This window comes from Strix uralensis, chromosome 16 (genome assembly GCF_047716275.1).
Source record: "Strix uralensis isolate ZFMK-TIS-50842 chromosome 16, bStrUra1, whole genome shotgun sequence".
NCBI classification, from domain to species: Eukaryota; Metazoa; Chordata; class Aves; order Strigiformes; family Strigidae; genus Strix; species Strix uralensis.
The window spans coordinates 9,689,592-9,710,000 of NC_133987.1; the positions used below are offsets into that span (position 1 = coordinate 9,689,592).

General features: G+C 47.2%; 1 long non-coding RNA gene across 1 annotated transcript in view; it reads left to right on the forward strand.

Annotated features, from left to right (window-relative positions):
- The first annotated feature begins 18,538 nt into the window (after positions 1–18,538).
- LOC141950910 (uncharacterized) overlaps positions 18,539–20,409 on the forward strand; it is a 3,095-nt gene continuing 1,224 nt past the window's right edge. Inside the window, exon 1 of the long non-coding RNA XR_012631200.1 lies at positions 18,539–18,695. This is a non-coding gene — a long non-coding RNA (uncharacterized LOC141950910). The remainder of the gene's footprint in view (positions 18,696–20,409) is intronic.

Consider the following 20,409-nt stretch of genomic DNA (forward strand, 5'->3'; position numbering starts at 1 on the left):
TTCCTGGGAATAAATTTTGTGGCAGCTGCCAAGCAGGATCCACTTAAGTTTGGTGTTAAAGTCAATCTGCCCCATCCAGTTCTCTCCTGGAAAAGGTCCGTATGCAGAGCAGAGAGGAACAGCAGGAACTTTCATCTCAAATGTGCGGAAAGTGCAAAAGCAGTATCCTTCCCTGCGGTCCTGCCTTTCTCCAAGTGAAGAAGGTAGTCTCCAGGGGAAGAAAAATAAGGAAACCACAAGCTGGAGCCTCAGACACGGCCAAAGGAAGTTGGTGGAAATGTTCCAGCCAGGAAATAAATCCAGCCAAGCCATAAAATGCTTCACTCAGACACCTTCCCTGACACAACCGTGGGCCCCCTGCACTATATCCCACACTGCCAGGCTTGCCACATAGAAAATCAAGGCAGGTGACCACAAACATAAAAAAGAGTTATGCTTTGCTGCGATGCATTTCAAGCACTCCAACAGGCCAGCACCACAAGGAGAAACAGGGTTTGTCCCTGTGTCCTTCAGGAAGAGGTTTCAACCAGCACACTACCCACGTTATACCCATGGCAGAAGTGGCTACTACACAGTGAAAGGAGCCCAGGGGACCTTTCACAGAGGCAGATCTTCCAGGAGAGCTCTTCGTTCACCAGTTGCAGACCCTTGCCCAGGATGGGTCACCTTGCTCTCCAGTTGCAGGTACACTGTGTCTCAAATTTCCGGAGGATTTGGGTGTTGGGGAATCCCATCCATGTTTTCCCTGGACTTTCTAGTTGCGCTCTTATCCACTGCTTCTCTCAGGTTTTCTTCCTGGCTTCCCACCAAGACTACAGGTGTTTCCTAGGATGTGAGGGGAAGCTTGGCCAAATCTAGCTTGACCCTTGTGGTTTATGGATGGCAAAGGGATGTCCTTGGCATTTCCAACTGGCCTAAACCATCCAAAGGAATGGATACTACTTTCCCAGCAGTATCTGTCAACCTGTGTTCTGTGTGAATTCAAACTCTCTCTCAAAAAAAAAAAAAAACAAAAAACAGCTCGGTGGATTTCAAATGATAAATGCACCCACAAGGACCTTTCTCCAGTTCTGTGTTCACAATATATGTCCCCTCTTCACTCTGTAGCTGTAGCAAAGGATGAGAGCCAAGCTTGAACACAGTGATGACCTTACAAAATCCAAAATGAGAACAGTTTCTCAGTTATGTTTCACCAGCAGACCTTTCCAAATAACTGATACATCTTAGACCACTCATGTACACACCTGAAGCTGCTCAGAAATAAGCTCTTGCTGTCTTTTTGCTACAGACACATCATCACTTCAGAACATAAAAATAAAGCACCCAAAGCTCCAAAAACTCTTATTGCAAATAATCTCACTGCCAGAAGAAAGGCAGCGTGATGTTTATCAGAAAACTGGGTTCATATGTAGGACCTTTAGCATCTTCAGATGAAAGCAATCACTCCACAAAGAACAGCAAGCCTTCAGTGAGAAGGTATTTACCTTCACCACGGCACTGCTCCAGCTCAGTTTGCCCCAGCAGGCTGCCCAGTGACGCAAAACCGAAAACACTCGGTTCACAAAGTTTCCAGTGGGTTCTTTTTCGGTCGAGGTTTTCTTGTTTCAGGAAGGAATTTGGGATCACTCAATGAAAGGAAGAACTATGCCTGTTCCTTCAGGTCCTGTAGAAATTTAGCAAGGAAGAGAGAAACTTTTTATAAATTAAGGAAATTAAGGCCAGTTCTGGCAATGCTGAGGCCACAGCTATGCCATGGGATCCAGGAACTACCCACCTCCTGTGTGTTGGTATGGAGTTTAACAAATAAGCAGCCCTCACAGGTGGATTAAACCCAGACATTCTACTGCAGCCATCAGAAAAATAACACTTCGTTTTCTTAGGAACCAGATGTTTCACACACAGAAAATGCTCAAAATTTGTAACAGCTATGTCAGAATCTACAGAGCTGTAATGGTCTTTGGTCAGAGGTAAAATAGAGCAAATATAGAAAATGCACAGGAGGAAGAAGAAAACAAAGCTTCACTCCACATCCCCAGCTGTAGAAATGTATTTGGAGTAAGCGCTGAAGTCTGCAGCTGCTTGGAGGAGACTGTACCATCTCTCATGGAAAACAAGACTGGTATCGGTGAAATTACGTTCCACATCAGCTGTCAAGTAATGGTTTTGAAACCTTAAAGAGGGAATACATTTGCAGCTATTAGCACGGTATGGTCATGGTTTGTATTTGAAGGTGAAACCAGTTTGTAAGGAGGGAAAGAAAACATTAATTCTATTCATCTTGAAAGTTACTTTAACTTTTCAAAATGCTATGGTAAATTTTGAAACTTTAAAATTAGTTTCAAGATGAATAGAATTAATGAGTGAATTAGAACTGGTACAGAATTGCAATAAATAATATTTGAAACCTTTTAATAAGCTTTGCAATGATTAAAATGAATGGATTTTTTTTTCTTTTTGCTATAAAACTGGAGCTCTTTTAAGTATAAATTGTGATAACGACTCAAGAATTTCCAGCGCCAGGTTTTTCCATTACATCTCAGCTTCCACAGTTGATCTAAGGCTTAAAGAATAACATTCAAGCCTCACTTTCTAATGATGAGGTGTTTGACACAGAAAGCAATCCTAATAAGGAAGGCTGCTTGCCCGGTGATTGCTGGCAAGTAGAGCTGACAGAGACAAAGAAACATTTTTCTACCAGGTCTCCTAAGGAAACCTCCTCCTTGGACCTGGGACTGTGAGCTGTGAACAGGAATCCTGGTGTCAGAAGCACTCAGCAGATCAGACCCTTGTTTGTAACACTGCCAGCATTTGTTTTAAGTTTTTCCTTAAAAAAAAAAAGAAAAAAAAAAGAGAGTCAAGTTTTTAGTGAGGCTGATCAATAGAGCACTAATGCAATTAATACAGCTATGCTGGTTTATGATACTGCAGGTCTGATTCAACACAGGAAAATCCTCCTTCAAACCAGGTTTGAAACATTTAAAACTTCCTTGCCCACAGCTCCTGCCAAGCTTTTTAAGCTCACAGCATTTCTGAGTTTTTCTAGGATACATTTCCATCACTCCTGAGATGGGTGCTGCTGTCTTGTGGGTGGTTCTTCAAAAGTCTTGCACCAAGTTCTGCCTGGACAACTTCCTGTAAATTCATTATTCCCAATGTTGGGGGAAAATTCATCTTGACATCAGAAACCACACTAGCAAAAATGTGTTTTCCTGTTTGTTCAGCCATTCTCCTCTGAGTGCCTTGGGGAGAGGCTTTTCTCACCAACATTCCCACTAGGACAGCTGCCTGTCTTCGTCTGCAAGCACAGCCCCTGCCATGGCTGGCTTGAGGACGCTCTCAAAGACTGTTTCTTCTCCTGTCCCTCTTGATATCCTTCATTCCTGCTTCTCCACGTAGCTCTGTAACCCTCAATCACTTCAATATTGCAGTATTGCACATCCCCAGTTGGATTTTTCTCTGCTGTTGTCCCTCTGATGAGTTCTACCAGTTTTACGTTCCAACTGGGAAGCAGATGCCCCAAGCTGGCCACTGCCTGGACTGACCCGTGTTAACCTCCTGAGATGGTTCCTTTCTCCGTAGGAGGAAGCTCAGAACTTGAGCCTGGTCTCTCCAAACTGGTTCCCCAGTTTGCAGCAGGAGTGTTTCACCTGTTAATAGCCTCCATCACCATCCTCCAAATCAGCGGCTTTCCCCCAAGGGTCACTGCTGCCCAGGGAACACACCGTTGCCCCTCTCCTACCCCTGCTGTCTCTGTGCTGGCTTCGCTCAGCGTGACAAAGCAGGTGCTGCTGTCTGGCAGTGACCACACCTCCTGGGCATCCACCACTCTCTAATGAGCTTCTCTGTGATGCTGAGATACATTTTCAAGACCCATCACATCTCCACGGCTTGTTTCTCCTTCTCTCTCCAGCCCGACACCACATGCTCCTTCCCAAATCACCCACTTTCCGCTTAATCAGTCATTCCTCCAATATAGCAAAATACGATCCCACTCGTTTGGCTTTCAGCTCCACTTCCCCCACCCTAGATGTGAGGATGCAGCCTGAACCATGCTTTCTTTATTTCTTAGTTTTGCATGAGAGCTTATAATCCACTCAGAAGCATTTTGTAATAATTCTGCATAGGAAATGCCACCCAAAATAAATTGCGTCACGTTAACTTCCCGGGTGCTCGCTGTGCTGAAAGCCAGGTGGAGGGAAGGACGGAGCAGTCTTCCAGGTGTATTTATTTCACTAGCCTGGACAGCTCGTAATCGCAGACAAACTGTTTGTCCTTGACTCCTGTCTCGGCAAAGGAAGACTGAACTTCCCGCAACACGATCCATATCACATCAGATTTGATATATTTCATAACAGCCTTTTATTCTCCTGTCTTTGTTCATTTATTTATCAATCTGACACTTTGCTAGATATGTCGCTGTCTTTCTTTTTATTCACCTGTCATTATCTCCCGCTCACATGTTATAATACTCACCTTTTTTATGTATATTAAAAATAAAAAGGCTCTTGCCCTGTGCCTTTTCAGCGTGGATTTTCTCTGTTGCACTTAAATAGCAATAGAACGGATGCTTTGCAAATCCTTTCTGACTTTTAGTGATATAAATCATTGCTATTCGGAGCTTCCAGCCTGCCTTGAAGCACTGAAAGGCCCTGCTGCCACACACGTCTGCGCAGCTGAAGTCACGCATGTGACGCTCTCCAGGCTTTCGGGACCAGGTCTATCGAGAGCGAACACAGGAGCAGAGCAGAAGAGCATCATAAACACCCAGGTGCCATAAATAAACATTTACCAGCTTTCCATGATCTAATCCACTGTGTTAACCTGCGATAAATCCCGCGGGAGGGAGTCTGAGCAGTCTTCCCTGCTGCAAATCGCAGGGGCTCGAAGCCGGAGAAGGCGATGCAGTGCACGGTGTGTCTCGCTGGGTCCCAGGTGCAGAGCTCAGCCTACTCCTTTAAAAGAAAAGTTGCCTTGAAACTTATAGCCAAATAAAATCACCCTCTGCTTTTCCTTGAGCATTTTACAAAAGCAGTTAGATTATTCCATCCTGAATTTTTACTACCATCACAGAAACAACTAAAAATATTTAACTTGTTTGTTAAAATATTTAACGTGGTTTTGACAGTTCACCAGCTGTTTAAAAGTAGCTAAAAAGGATGGCAAGGGCTGTTGCTGAGTTTAATAAATATGTGTGTGTGTAATGTTTGTTATCTGAGAAGTACATTTAGATGTCTGCTTAGGTTAGTATCACATATGCTAGAACACATGTTCCTATTCTGGTACACATCTATAATTGTGCCCATTTATCTTATTGTAGTTTAAAGCACCAACAGGATAAATAAAGGCACTGTCTATTTTACTTTGAGAAAGAGAGAGACCAGGCTATTTAAGTCAGTGAGAAAATATAAAACGCTGTAGATAAAAACTTTCAGGGGTGGGAAAAATTACTTTTTAAAATAACACAATCAAGGACATCTTTGCTGTGGAAAGATTTTTGTTAGAATGAAGCAATTCAAAAGCTTCTACAAAATGGATGGTAGGAAGAGAATAGCAGCAGAAGCAGAGAGGTATTCTGCCTGTATCCTTTTTTACAGTCATTTCTAGGCATTCATTTTCCATGTTTATTAAAACAAAATGCTCTTGCAGATTTACTGTCCCATGGCATAGGATCCATGTGCAGGCAAGGGATGCCAGTGCTGCAGGTGCAGGCAGGTGAGGGTGAGGAAGGTGTGGAGGAAGCATGGAGAGGGCTAAGCCTGCAGCATGGCATTACCACACTTAACAAAGCCAGCAGGACAAATCCCTCAAGCCAGAGCACAAGTGACATCCATACACCAATGCTATCTGGGGATCCTTCTGGGATGCCTCACGTACACCACAGATCAGGGCTGGGGACACTGTCTACACATAGTCCCACTCGGAATCAAAGAAAAGCCACCAGGACTTGGCTTTTCTCCACATTTGTCCGGTCTTTTTTGAAGATGAGGCATGAAGATTTGCTGAGGCAGCATTAAAATGCTTACCTACCCCATAAGCATCCTGAAGACAAACAGAACCAGGGTGCAGGTTTAGGTCTTTCAAAGCAAATATTCTTCAAGATATACCTAACCCAGACTGACCTCTCACACCTTGTTCCTCTAATCACTACCATGTTAATCCAGATGTGGAAGAAAGCAATCAGCCCACACTAAAGCCAGAAACAACTGTCCCAACCCTTGACACCAGTCACGACGTGCAGAGCAAGGAAATAAAACAGATCAGGAATCCAGCACTTTGTGGCTTGGATTTGTGAAAGCAATGATAAATTAAAAAGGATTTAGGAAAACTTTAATTGCAAGAATCAGTCTTGAGAGACAGAGCAAGACTCACAGACTTCTTTGATGTTCAATCCAAAGTCCTCAAATTACAGAGGGAGAATCACTCTGCAGCTTGGAATAAACTGACAGTCCAGAAATACACTGAAAACCAGTCACCAGACTTCAGTGAGAAGCAAAGACAAACTGACAGTGGCAAAATGAACATTAAAACCAAGATCACCGGACACGCACAAAATGTATTTTGAAGGAGAAGCCAAAGAGTTCGATCATATTTGTGGCTAGACATGACTGCTCACAAACCAAGGTGGTGGTGCTGGATTTTCCAGGGGTGATGTTTCTTGCCTCTTGTTCTTGCAGATAAGGTTCATGAAGGGAGCCTTTGCAGGAAAAATGAGGCTACTGAGGTGTAAACTATTTGAAATGAAGTAGAAATGACAATGAAGGGGGTTAAGGTGCTGATTTGTCAACCTGAGATGAACTGTACCAGTTGTATTGGAACATCTCCCCTAACCACATCTTAGGAGAGTGCCTAAGCAACAGTGATGAACTGGACAGTGAACATCAGTAGCTGGATCTACTTAAGACTTGTAAGGAAGGGCCCCATAATATTTTCTTACCTAAACTGATCAAAAATATATCCAGTGGAGCATTAAGGTTAGTTTCACCACACAGAGTCAGCATCAGTCAAGGCAAGAGCCATCCTGGAGTGCACTATGTGCTCTAGGAACATCAAAGCTATTTTACATGGGATAAAATATGATCCTGCAGGAGCTTCTTGCAGCCGGAGTTATGCACCAACCTCGAATAACAATTCAAATAACACTGGGAAAAGTAATCCCAAACTGGGTTTTTAATTCCTGGGTGTAGCAAGAGCTGGAAGCCTGAGGAACGTTTCTAAATCACCCATGTGTTATGGATCATCACAAACGTACCAGCATTGCTGGAAGTCTTGCAAAATAACAGAGGCTCAAATGAGGGCTCTATCCTGCAAAATAGAGTGGTGCCAAGACCACAGCTATTCAGACGCCTTGCCAGAACAAACCACCTTGCGAGAGTGAGCCCTTGGCTGCCAAGAGAAGAGCAGTTCCTGGAGATACAGGGATGGGGAAGAGGCGGCTGCGCTGAACGAGCTGCTGGAGGCTTACCTCCTTCCAAGAGGAAAAAGCGACATTAAAAAGTGATAGGCATATCAAACATATTATTTTTAGGAGAAAGGAAAAAGCTTCCAGTGCCTCCAGCTGTCTCCAAGGCTTTGGGGCGTTGCAGCCAAGCCAGGGTTTGCACCGTGGGTCCGCAGGTACCTGCTGGGGATGGTACGTGCTGCACAAGCAGTCTGGGAGGAGCAGAGGGGAAGGAGGAGGGAGCGGGGAGTCGGGAAGGAGAAGGAAATTGTGCCGTGTCCTTCTCTTATGCCAAAAAATGAAAAGAAACTATAAACCCCCTGTTTTCAGAATATAAAAAGGTTGTGAAAATAGGACTCCAAGGGCTCTGCAAATGATTATGCTAATTAGATCCAGGGCTATTCAATAGCGCTGAAGTGATGCTCAGGAATTTTGAACTACAGTTTTTAGTGTGATTACAGATCATATTAAAATTCTATTAGTCTTCACTTAAGTTGTGAATAAGTGGGATGGAGTAACGGGTCCATACGTTCATGAACCCAAATACTTTTAATTTTAGAGTGAAAATATCCCCCTTTTTAAAATTAAAAGAAGCTTTATTTATGTAACTACACAGAGTGAAACTACAACCAGTGAAATATTCAAAGATTACTGATTTTTCCACATGGGCCCAAGTTTTGAGTGTTATTGTAAAATAATATTTATAATTGTTTGAGCCTTGCTACATAGTATAATTGAGACACTCAGAAGATAAAACTTTGTAGCAAAATCTCTTTTTGTTTCTGCCTTGCAAATGATAAATTGTTAATGAGCACCTGTTACAATGTTAATGAAAGTGAGATCTGTATGTAAATAAAGAAAATTTAATAACTTAACAAGGTGGATTAAAATTCCCAACCTGCTCCTTGCTAATCTAATGCCAAACACCAAATAGTTGCTATCTAAGCAGGAAACTAGTTAATGTATTCACCTCCGTGTACTTTTCAAACTATAATTAATATTTTAAAAATTTATAAAACCGAAATCATAGGTTTGATTGTAACAAACAAAATATCTGCCTTTAATCTACTACAAAAGGTTGGCGCAAATCCCCTTAAATGATACTAAAATGTAAACCACAAAGCAGCACTGAGGAATTGATTATGTTTAACTTCTTTTGCATTTGTCCTAATCACATTCTTTATAATTGTATTTAAAATTACTACAAAACAGTTGATTGGTAATTCTGTAGCACAGAAGAAATATGGAATTAGAACATTGTTTCCTTGGAAGAAAAAAAAAATCCTGTTATAAATAACTTTCAAGGTATGTCCTCTGGACATTGGGTGAATATTAACACTTGACAAATGGACATTTGTTGGTTTAAACTAAAGTGAAAGTTATTGAAAGGGAAGAAGGCAAGCTCTTATTTCTTAGAGAAGAAACTCATTCTCATGTGGTTTCTCTCTTCTCCAACCCCCAGTCAGGGTTTTACAGAAATGCCCTTTCCCCCACCTCACCTAATTCACACCCCACCAAGCCCTGTGACTGCCCCAGGCAGACCCAGTGTTTTCTGCACTGACTTGGTGCAGACTCGGAAGGCTGGGGCTGGTGGTGGAGCCCCACAGCCCATGTTAATGCCAGCCCTGCAAGCATGGCTTCACCAAGAGGCCTGTGTGGGCAGGAAGGTCCTTGATCCAACCTCCTGCCCCAAGCAACGTTAACTTCAAACCTAGGCCAGGTTTCTCAAAATCACAAGGATGGACACCCCACAGCCCCTCTGGGATGCTGTCTTAGGGCTGCACCACTCTCATGGGAAAGGGTTGGGTTTGCATTTTTTCCTTAAAACCAGTGGGGATCTCCCACTGCAACTCACGTCCTGCCCAAAAGGAGGGCACCTCAGTCTGTAGCTGCAGCAGGGAGATGGCGGAAGGGAAGGTGCATCTTCCCCCTTCCAGTCTGTCTCCCCATGTGCCACCATGGCCACACACCCAGCTCGCCCATACAAAAAAACTGGTATCCAAGTCCTTCCTACCAGTAATACACTTATGTCCTCAGCCCCAGTGCTTCTCTCCCTGTTTCAGAAATGTGGCCTGAAACACAGAGAGAACAAGGGGTTTTGGCAAGACCCCAGTGTAAGCCCACAACCAACCTGTAGCAAAAAAACTGTGTGGCCATGTAGGAATGACACCTGCATCTGGCTGGGCTCTCACCCACTGGACCTTCCTCTTCAGTTACTCTGGATGTGGACACCTAGATACAAAAGCTGGTGCTGGCTGTCCATGACCACTTGTGATGGGTCCGGTCAGCATCCTCCCATGTCAGAGCAAGCACTGCCATTGTCCATAGGGGATTGACCCCCAGAGGAGATACCAGAAATTACTTTTTTAAAAAAAATTTTGGATAATATACATGCATACTCTATCCTTTAATTGGGAAGCACTTCACGGGTCTGCACTTAATCAAGATGGATACCTCATTAGGACATCTCCCAGGGAACCAGTTTAGCCTAACAACAGCAAATCGCAATGCTGCTGCTTAATTGGGACAATTTTTGCAAAGTCTCCACTTAATGGAGACATATTGGGCCAGTGCCAGGAGTTAAGTGGTGTTAAACGAAATAGGTGCAAAACTCCAACTTGGTGTCTTTTCTATATAAAGATTGCCAGCTAAAAATGTAAATAAATAAAGGCTAAATATTTAGGAGTAGGGACTTCTATTTTCTTTTTTTTGGTTGCATAGAGAAGTATAAAGAAATGTGGGCTTCCTGGGTCTGTACTTATTCCTACTTCCAGTTATAACCTCGATGAGCAGAAGCTTTTCTCCTGTTGTGCTTGACAGCACATAGCACCTCTGGGTCCAGGTCTGTGATGGAAGGTCCTGGTTTTGCCTATCATAATCAAGATAAATTGTCACCATCTACTTAAGCCTCCCGTAAAGGCGCCTGTATAATCATAAGAGTGGGTCTATATGAGAGCCAATGCCTTAACACTGGAGCCCTGCAAATGGAAGCCCAGGTCCTCAGTGGAGCATCCCAGACATACAATCACATACGTTGCTATGGTCCTGCCATCCAAGGACCTTAGTGACTTGGCTTAGGGGTCGGAAATACAAGTCTTCCACCTAAATGACACAGAGAACCTACTAAAGGATACGTTCATGATACGCTTTCCCCCATTTCCATGAAGTCAGGTCTGTCCCACTAACACGATGTGACACAATCTGCCTTGAACAGTGCAGCACCAAGTTCAGCCCACTGGTGTGGTGGGAAGGCTGCTCTGCTGGGTGAGGCCCCTGCTGGAGACTCTGGACACCCTGGTTTTGGCAAGAGCCATGACAGAGGGTCCAACATCCCGGCTTACTTGCCCGTACCTCATTCCCACAAGAGTCAGAGTCCTCCTTCTCTTGGGTTCCCTCCCTGCACATCAAGGGCTGCAATCTTGCTCTCTTTCCCATTTTTCTTTAGGAATTCAGCTGCTGGGGCAGCGCTGTGGTGTTCAGTACAGGGTTAGCTTCTGGGCAAAGGCTGCTGACAAATAAAGTAATCACACTAACGACAGGCGCTTCCCAACATCTCTCAGGGTGGTAGCAGCCACCAAGCATGCTGGGAACAGACACCCAGAGCATCCTCCAGAACATAAACCAAACTCCCTTCAAAATACCTTTCCCATGATGTCTCAGACCCCCTTAGATATCTCTGAGTGTTAACATTAACTGATGAACAAGCCTGAGAGGCATCAAAGCGGGTTTTTTTTTCACTCCTTGTCATTAAGAGAAACTGTTTTACAGGTAGCTGAGCAGTCTGAAGGAAATAAAAGGTGTGTAAAAATTGTCTGTTCAAGGATTGACTCAGCAACCTGTAAAAGATTTTAGTTAAATACATTTCCTTGGGACTCCTACAGCCTTTGACTGAAAGTGTTTTGTACATAAACAAACAACAATGCTCCTTCCATCCATTAAAACCCACCAGTCACTTTAATACATCACAGCGTAACCATTTAGCTCAGTCATTTTTCATTGTTTGACCTCACTTTTAATTAGAGACTAAATTATTAATGCCATTTGATAGGAGACAAACTACTTGGGAGTGCTGCTGTTCTCTAGGCCAGCTCTCAGGAACTACACACTCAGATTTTGTACGTTTCAAATAAAACACAAGTGGCCAGAGGAAAAACAATTTACATTTACAGCTCCTACAAACCCAGCATCCACCAAGAGTTTGGTGCTTAAAAAAAAAATCTCTCACGCGGTGTTAACAGCAGACTTTTAAAAATCAGCAAGAAAATATAAAGTTCCCCCAGAGACAAACTCCCTGGAGATTTTTCAAGAAGTTCACGAGCTCTGGAAAAGTAGTTGCAGGATCCTGTAATCACAACGCCTAGGATCATTTAAAGAAGTTAGCGGTGTATTTTCCCTGGCACAGCTTTGATGTAGAGGTTCCTAAGGCGGGAAGATGAGCCCGCAGAAATAGGAAAGCTGAAGGTGATTTAAAGCCAGAGAGCGAGAGGGCACGGCTGCAGTGGAGACCCAGCGTCTGAGCCAGCTTAGCTGACACCAACAAGCCCCAAATTGTTCCCAAGCGGGCAAGGTCAGCATGTAACATGCCCATCACTGGGGCGTTTGATCCCTTGTAAGCACTGACCTGGTTTTTTCCACTCCTGGCGTTTTCTCTCTGAGGGCAAGGAGCGCTGTAAAACAGCAATTTCTCTAACGCCAGGGCAAACACAACATCCTGCTCACAGAAAGATCTGGCATGAGGTCCTCCTCCAGAAAAATAAAGACCAGGCTCACAGTCATCATCATGAAGGAGAGGACAAATGTGGGATCCTTGGGACGACTGTAGGGACTGGATTTGGTCTCCCTTCCCAATAAAGAGCCTGAGCCTGGGCCCTTTCCCTCCCATTAAAGCCAAGCCTGGGTGACCCCCTATAAAAACACTCTGAACTGCCACGTTGGATAAAGATTATCAATCCCCACCTGCAGGTGCCTGCTGAATTCACCCCAGGGGTGTGTTTAGCCATCATCTCCTTTATTTGCTGTTTTTAGCATTTCCCAGGACTGAATCATCTTCAACCCTCAGTGGCAGCCCACGTTCCGGGGCTGAGGACCACACAGAGCAGCCTCCCAGCCCTACCATCAGCCGGAGCCCCAGGGGCATCTGCCCTGTCAAGGGCATTTAGGAGCCAACAGCACGAGGCTACCGGGAGCTGGTGAGGGGCTCACGCTGCAATAAGGTGTTAGAAAAACCATACCAAAACCTTGTAAAAACTGCAACTCTGAAAGCTAGATAAGGAACTGGGGACGCATTGAGGGAACGATTTCTCCTGCAACGTTCATTGTGAGCGAGATCCCTTGCTGTGTTAGACAACTGTTTAGCTGTTTTCTGCTTGACTGTAGTATTATCGAACAAGAATGTAAGTTTTCTGTACTGCTGCTAACAAGCAAAGCTATCAGCCCTTCCCACACCCAGCTCCCTTTGCCACCTTCAGGTGTTCTGACTTAGACCCAAATTCTCCGGGTTCTCCCTGTTGCAACTGGGGGGTGGAAGCCCTGCACCCCCTCATACAATGAGGAAGAGAGGTTCCTCAGCTATCACACAGCATTTGCTGTCTATACTAAAGGCACAAGGCAAATAACAATAATGTTTCTGCTTCTTTGATGATGCGGAAAACATGATCTCCATGTTGTTGTTTAAAAGCAGAACAAGAAATCAGTTTTTCAGCTGCACCGGCCTTTCTGCGAAGGATGATGCCTGCCAAGACCATTTATTTGGACTCATAACATTTCCCTGGCATAGATTTAAAGATTTTTGTGTCCTGACTTCCACTTAAGGCATAAGGGTTTAAGTCCTTTGCCATCCAAACCCAGCCTACAAAAATTCACTGTTAGAATTTAACCTGCAATGCTGTTGCTGTCAAGTCAGAATGTGGTTTTATTTCTTAGACATGTCTCTTTTTGTTTTAGTAGGTTGCGAGCAGTTATTTTCACTTACTCCTAAGAAACAGAAAAATTGCTCCTTCTTCTCCCCCCTACCCTAAAAATGATATAATCTCCCCTGTATGTTTTCAGTGTAAAATAACCAAGTGCATACGAGGACTAAGGGCCCTAAAGGAGCTGGCTAGATCTACTCACTCAATAATCCATGCTTTCAAAAGGCCTGATTTCACAGTTACAGAGACACCCCTGAGCAGTTTTGCTGCAAGAGCAAGCGCTCACAGCACCTCTTCTTCTCTCGATATGCTTCAGCAGCTCCCTCTAATGTCAGTGGGGACCCCCGTGTACAGCTCCAAGAAAATTAGACAGCATCAGACCATATCGTGCCCTCGGATGTGCATCCACAGCTTCCAGTGGAGGTAATGAGACCTTCACGACATCCCAAGGGATGGAAACTGTTCAGGAGGATGGAGACGCTCCTGGGACTCAGCACGTCCAGCTCACCCTGTCCGTCTGCAGACAGGGCAATGCATCCACGCAAGATGCTGCCGTGTGGAAGGGACCCCAGGGATGGGAGCCCCTTCCTCTTCACCGGTGCTGGTCCTAATGGCAGGAGAGAGAACTGCAGGACAGAGGCTCCTACCATAAAGCATCCGGAGTCCTTGAACGAAACCCCCGTTCACATTAATTTCTAATCTGCCAATGCCCTACGTCCAGCAGTCAGTATTTTAAATTGTTATTAAATGTCTTTGGGGGGATTATAATTTGTATGCCTGATTATACAATGGATATACCTATCTATCTTGTGGTATCACAAATAGCCATACCATAATGATGATTGAAATATATAATCCCCCCAAAGATGCTCAGAACAATTTAAACTTCCCTCTGCTTAATTAAGAGAGTTAGGGGATTAGGTACACGATTTAAATGGAGGAGAAGGTTTGGTTTATGTTTTTAAAAACCTGATGGAAGCACAGAGAACTGGTGAGGGAGAAGTTAGACCCCTTGTCCATCCTTATATTGTCTCATCTCAAACAGACCTGCCTGCCTTTCTGCCTGCCTGCCTGGCACAGGGAGCTTTTTCTGCTTTGATGAGGATAGGAGACCTCTTTTCCTCCTTATTTCTACCTTCCAACATCTCCAGTGACTTCCCAGTGCCTTCTGGGGAAACCACCTCAGCACCCAGCCTGATGCCATCATGAAGGTGCTGTGGCCCCATCCTTGTGATCACAGAGCTCTCCTGGTTTGCATTGCTGAGACTCCCAGGGCTCCCCACGGTCGTACCGCCCCGCCGTGCCCTACTACCTCCAGCCCCCCTTCCTAGCATGGAGTGACAACGCCTTTATCACCTGTGGGTGACCGTGGGGAAAGAGTTTTCTTTGGATGAGTGCCAGGGCCCCTGTGTTCAGAGGAGGAACGTTTCAGAAGAGGGTTAAAAACCCAAGCCGAACTCTTCCAAGTTTCCCTTCCTTCAGCAGATCTTGGACCTGCCAATACTGCACCGAGCAGAAGTGATCAGTTTGTCTTCTTCACACTGACAATAAATCCAATCACACCTTGGATGGGTAAATAGAATCGATTGAGTCCCTGCAGCACCGTCCTCCCCTCGGCTCGGCACCAGCCCCCTCTCCCTCATCAGCCATGCTAACAGGGAAAAACAGGCAGATTTCACTCCCCGCATTTACCTGCTGATTGCAGAACCATCTTTGTCATTAGGGGTAAATTAATCAAGAGAGGTGAACGTTTTCGACAAGCCACACTGTTTACTTCGAAAAAAGCAGAAACAAAATTAGTGCAATACAGGGAGAGCCAGACACTTGCTGGGCAGAGCGGAGAAGATGACAAATCCTTCGGAAAGCAAAATCACTTACATGTTATTGCTGACTCCGAGCACAACTTGGGAAAAGGGGTCCCTGAGCAGGCAGGGAGCTCCATGGGGTGCCAGGGCTGCCCTGGGCAGGATTCCCCCCCACTCCTGCCCCATGGTCCCTGCTGCTGGGAAAATACTGCCTGGGAAAGCCAGGGCTCTCACCCGTCACAGGCACAAGCACCAGGGTTGCTCCGACACCCTGATGCTCACCCCTCTCCTCTGACCACAGATGCCAGGCTGGGATGTCCCCAGTCCCTTTGGGTACTTCCGTCACCCCTAGGAAGGATCCTTCACTCCAGACCTAGCCAAACCCTTTGGCCTGGGAAAAAGGCACAGAGAAGTTTGCAGCCATCCATAACTCTCTCGCTGGGTCTGACCAGATGCAGCTGAACCATCGTCTAGTTAAGAGGAAAAGATCAACCCGGATTTAAGAGGCAGCAAGGCCTCCATAACTCTTCCTTAGAGCACAGCCCGGCTGAATTTATGCTCTGCAGCGTGGCAGCAGGAAACAGATATAACTCGTAGCGATGGCGCTGCGCCTTCTGTGAGGGAGGCTCTCGCCCCAGCCCCTTACGGGAAAGTTTCGGGGTTGCGTCTGAACTCCAGGGCAGCGAGTCCCGAGATGTTGTGTTCAGATCTGCGGTGCCCGTAGCAGGGAAGATTTTTTTTTTTTCCCTTCTTCTTTTTCTTTTTGTCTTTGAAATCTTGTCAGTATATCAACACACTTGATAAGGGCAGTGTTGTAGTTACACTTCTTTAATTAAGTGAATAATTAAAAAGAAGTTGATCATCAATTAGTTAATTAAATAATTAATCCATTTTACTTTCATACCCTTTTTTGTTAATCACTGTGGCTTCGGTAATGAGCCTCCTATGGGTTGCTAAGCAACTGCCTCCTCGTTTAAACAATCAGCAGCTGCCGCCCGTCAGCGCCCGTGTGAAGGGATGCGCGGGGCTGCCAGGGGCCCCGCCCGGGGGGCACGGACCCTCCGGGGGTGGAGGGTTCGATCCCCGCCTCCGGTACGTTGTGGTTCCCACCCCCCCCCCCCCCCACCCCCCACCCCCCCCCCGCCGCTGCCTCGAGAGCATTAATTTCTCCCCAAAAGCCGCTAGAAAACCAACGTCCGTGCGCTCCGCCGGTGCCCAGGCCGCAAGGCCGTGCGCGCCACAGGGAGGAAGGCAGGGGCTGTGGTGCTGCTCCTCCCGGGGGGGACCATCCTCATCCTCGACGGGCGCCGGCAGCGATGTCACGGCTTCCCCCCGCCGACACCCTGCGCCCTGCCGGGAGGCACAGCCACCCCTCGCACCCCCAAGCAGCCCCTGCCTCAGTTTCCCCGAGGGAGCGCTGCCCCGACGGTCCCCGCCCCAGCGCGGGGCCGGGGGGAGCCGGGCTGGCTCCTCAGCCGCAGACGGCAGCTCCCCTTCCCTCCTCTCTCCCTCTTTATTCTCCCGAGTTCTTTTTTTTTTTTTTTTTCCTTTTTTTTTTTTTCTCTCCTCTGTTGCCAATTGTTTCTCTGCCCCGGGGCCAACCTGTAAATGAGATGTTACATCTGCACCGAGCTAAGTAAACACTTTATAAATGAATAAATAAGTGAATAAATAACGAAATAGTAATATCTGCGCCGAGCGGAGCCAGGCGCGGGGGCTCGGCCGGAGGAAGCGGAGCGGCGGGGAGCCGGGCCTGGGGGGGGCGAGGCGAGACACCCCGGAGCCCCCCACATCCTCAGCCCCATAACCACTCCTCCGAGCTGCTTCCCGGAGCCTCTCCCCCGGCAGCGCAATGCCACGGTCCTGTCCTGTCCTTCCCCCCACCACCCCCTCCCGGATCGTGTCCCCGGGAGGGGCCGGGGCTCGGCATCCCCCCCCGGGGCTCCCGGCCGCACCGCCCGGGCCGGGTCGGCCCCCTCCAGGCCGCCCGGGCTGAACTTTGTAATTATAATGGATAACGAGAACAAATGCAAGAAGCACTCATTGAGTAACTGATATCAATTATGGAAGCAGGCTTCTGAGCCTGGAATAAATGATAGGGGAATTGGCCTGAGAGGGAGTGGGAACAGACATGTTATTATTTACGCCAGATTAAGAAAAGTATCCAATTTGCTGGCCATCTCCTTCCGCTGGGAATCGGCATCAATTTTATTATTGTTCCTCAGATTTTAATATTCTCTAAATGAATTACGATCGAGCTAGGTAGTTAGTCAATAGTTTAATGCAATTAATTAACTTCCCATCGCTTGGTTATCTCTGCCCGGGTCCCCTTTCCCCGGCCGGCCCCACCGCAGGGCAGCAGTTTGTTTGCAGTAAATAAGGGTGCGGGCTCCGCTCCGAGCCGGGCTCCGTCTGTCTGTGTCTGTGCGTGTGTGTTGACTCTTTGGTGTCTAGATTTTTTCCACTGTTCCGTGCATTGTACGACATAACTAGAACTGAAGCAGTACATTTCTTCAAACAATGCCTCCCCGATTCCATTTGTAATGGAATTGGAGGGAGAAAATGTAATTGTGTGTTAAACATGAGGCAGCCATACATGAAGATAAGCAGGGCTGAGTGACTGGATATGGAAATCCAGCGCGGGGACTAGATACTGGAGGTCTATTTTGGAGTTAAATGGCTCATAAAAATAGGAGGCTGGCGTTTATTTATTTATTTGCCCGAGCATCTATAGGGCTGCGCGTGTGGCGCTGCATTTTGGGGGGAAGAAATGCGAGGGGAAAGAGTGCGGTCGCTCGCTTGAAGGGGGGCTGACGGAGGGGTGTTCGCTGCTGAGGGAGGGGGGAAAGTGAAGGGGAGAGCAGTCAGCCCGTGGGCCGGGGACCCCCCGCACCCCGAGGCGGGTATCCCCTGGAGCCGACCCCTCTGGAGCAACTTCTGCGGCTCAGGTCAGGACGACAGTGACCGAGGTTCCCCTCCCGGTTTGAGGGGTCACGGTGGAGCGCTCCGGGGATGCGCACCGGGGAGCCGGGGGATGCGCTCGGAAGTCCCGGGGGTGAGCAAAGGGGGTGCACAGGAGCCCCGGGGGTGCGCACAGGGAAACTGGGGGGTGTGCACAGGGAGCGGGGATCCTCTCCCCCGTGCAGGGCCACAGGAGGAGCCGCCCGGGAGTCCCGCGGGATGCCGGGTCCCGGCCCCCCTGGGGCGCCCCGGCCCGTCCGGGCTGGGGTGACCGTTCCCGGGGGAGGCCGGCGGCCAGGGCCTCCCCTTCCCCGCCGCACATCTGGGAACGTCGTTAGGGCCGCCCCGCTCAGGAAGTTTTTCACACTTCACGTCTCATTAACCGCAGGTCTCGGATTCCTTGGGAAAGGGGGACAGGCGGGAGGGCGGCCCCGGCCGCCGGCCCGGGTGGGACGGCAGCTGCTGGGAGAGGCCCGGGGGTCCCGCGGGAGGGGAGCCCGCACCTTCCGACACCCCCCACTCCGAGGCCGAGCTCCTCCGTGCGCGAAGCCGCGGGGTGACGGCCCTGCCCCTGCTGTCGAGGTGACCCCGGGGAAGGGGGGGGGATGTGGGGCAGGGAGGGAGCGCAGACACGGCGGAGGGGTCCCCCGGACTAGCTGAAAGCATCCCCCCCCCGCCCCGACGTGGCTCAGCCCCTGGTGCCCAAGGATCTGGGCTGCCCCGTCCCCCCCTTCTCCTCCTCCGGGCCCCGCAGGGACAGCCCGAGGGTCCGCAGGGGCCGGGGGCTGCCAGCTGAAATCACAGCCCCTTCTCTTCCCATGGGCTCGGCGGCCCTGCCTCTATGGCATACGGCCTCCTGGGGAGGGCGGAGGACCCCCCCCCCAGCATCTTAAATGTTTAAAAAGGGTTTATTCTGTACTTACAGTGAGCGAAATTAAAAAGAAACAGTAAAATATTTGAAAATGAAGTGCATTATGTTTAATAAATATAAAATGAACAAAGGCTGCTATATTGCCAGCAATATCATTTCTTGCCCAGGGGCATTAATAAAGACTGAAAGGTTTGGAAAAAACAATATTTTCTATTAAAATTCTACGGTGCGTTTCAATATTAAAAGGATAGGTGATGAATTTTCAGTGTTACTCAGACGGGGTCAGCGACTAATTTCATTTCTTTCTGGTCAGCATTCTGTCGATAATTAATCAAAAGCAGAGTTTCTTAATGAAACACTTTTCATAAGGTGATAATTAGCAGGAAAGACGCGGAGTGCAGACAGTCACTGGTAGCTGTCTAATAACCAGAATGAAATCAGGGCTGGGTCCAGGGAGTTAGGCAAGAGCTAAAAAAAAAAAAAAAAAAAAGGGAGAAGAGGAGGAAAAGGGGTGGGGGAGCCGCCTTGTGCAAAGTCCCAAGAGAGGGTTGTGTTTTTCAGCCCGCTGCTGATCGCTTTTAGCACCCGAGTTGGTGTAATTTTGCCTCCTGGGCCCCGCGGAGCGGGCGCGCAGCCCCACCGGTTTAGCCCCAAGTTGGGGGGCTCGGAGAGGAGGTACCTCCCCCACCCCCTTTGCCCCATGCATTGAGCTTTAAGGGAGAAATCACAGAACACGATCCCCACCCGGGCCTTTCCCCACCTCACCCCGCAAAAACGCGTGGAAAGAATAAATGAAGTTAATGAAGAAAATTAGCAGCGATTAGTGAAAGCACCGGGGTCCGGGAGAGCTGGTGCTCCGGCCAGGAAGGTGTCTGGTAACAATTACAAAGATACCCCGCGCATAAACAAAATAAATTAGCCCCTGGAATGATATTAAACAGTATAAAATTAACAGAAAGTTGTAATAAGTGAGGGATTAAAAAGGACCTGGCATTAATTCGTGGGTCTGAAGAGAGCCCAGCAGAAAGGGGAGAGAGGTGTGTTGAACCTTTAATTAATATTTGGCTGGAGCATACCTTATTCATAATATTCATTGATGTAATTACTGCACAAACAGACAGGGATAATTTGTTTAGATAGATAAAAATAACCTTCAGGTGAGATTTTAAATACAAAACCAATCTATCCCTTGCATCTAGTCTGGCACTTAAACGGCAAACCTTTCAATGGGCTTTTTTCTCATATTAATATTTTTTTTTAATCCGAACATGAATGACAGGTACCGCTTTCCTACGTCGCTGGGTTTTTTATTATGAAATTCTCCTGAAATGCTGTAAACTTTCAGATAAAGCTGAGAGGCAGGAGGCTGTTGAGTAGATGAGATTATTGATAGTTATTGAAAGTATCCAAATAGGATTTAGAAAT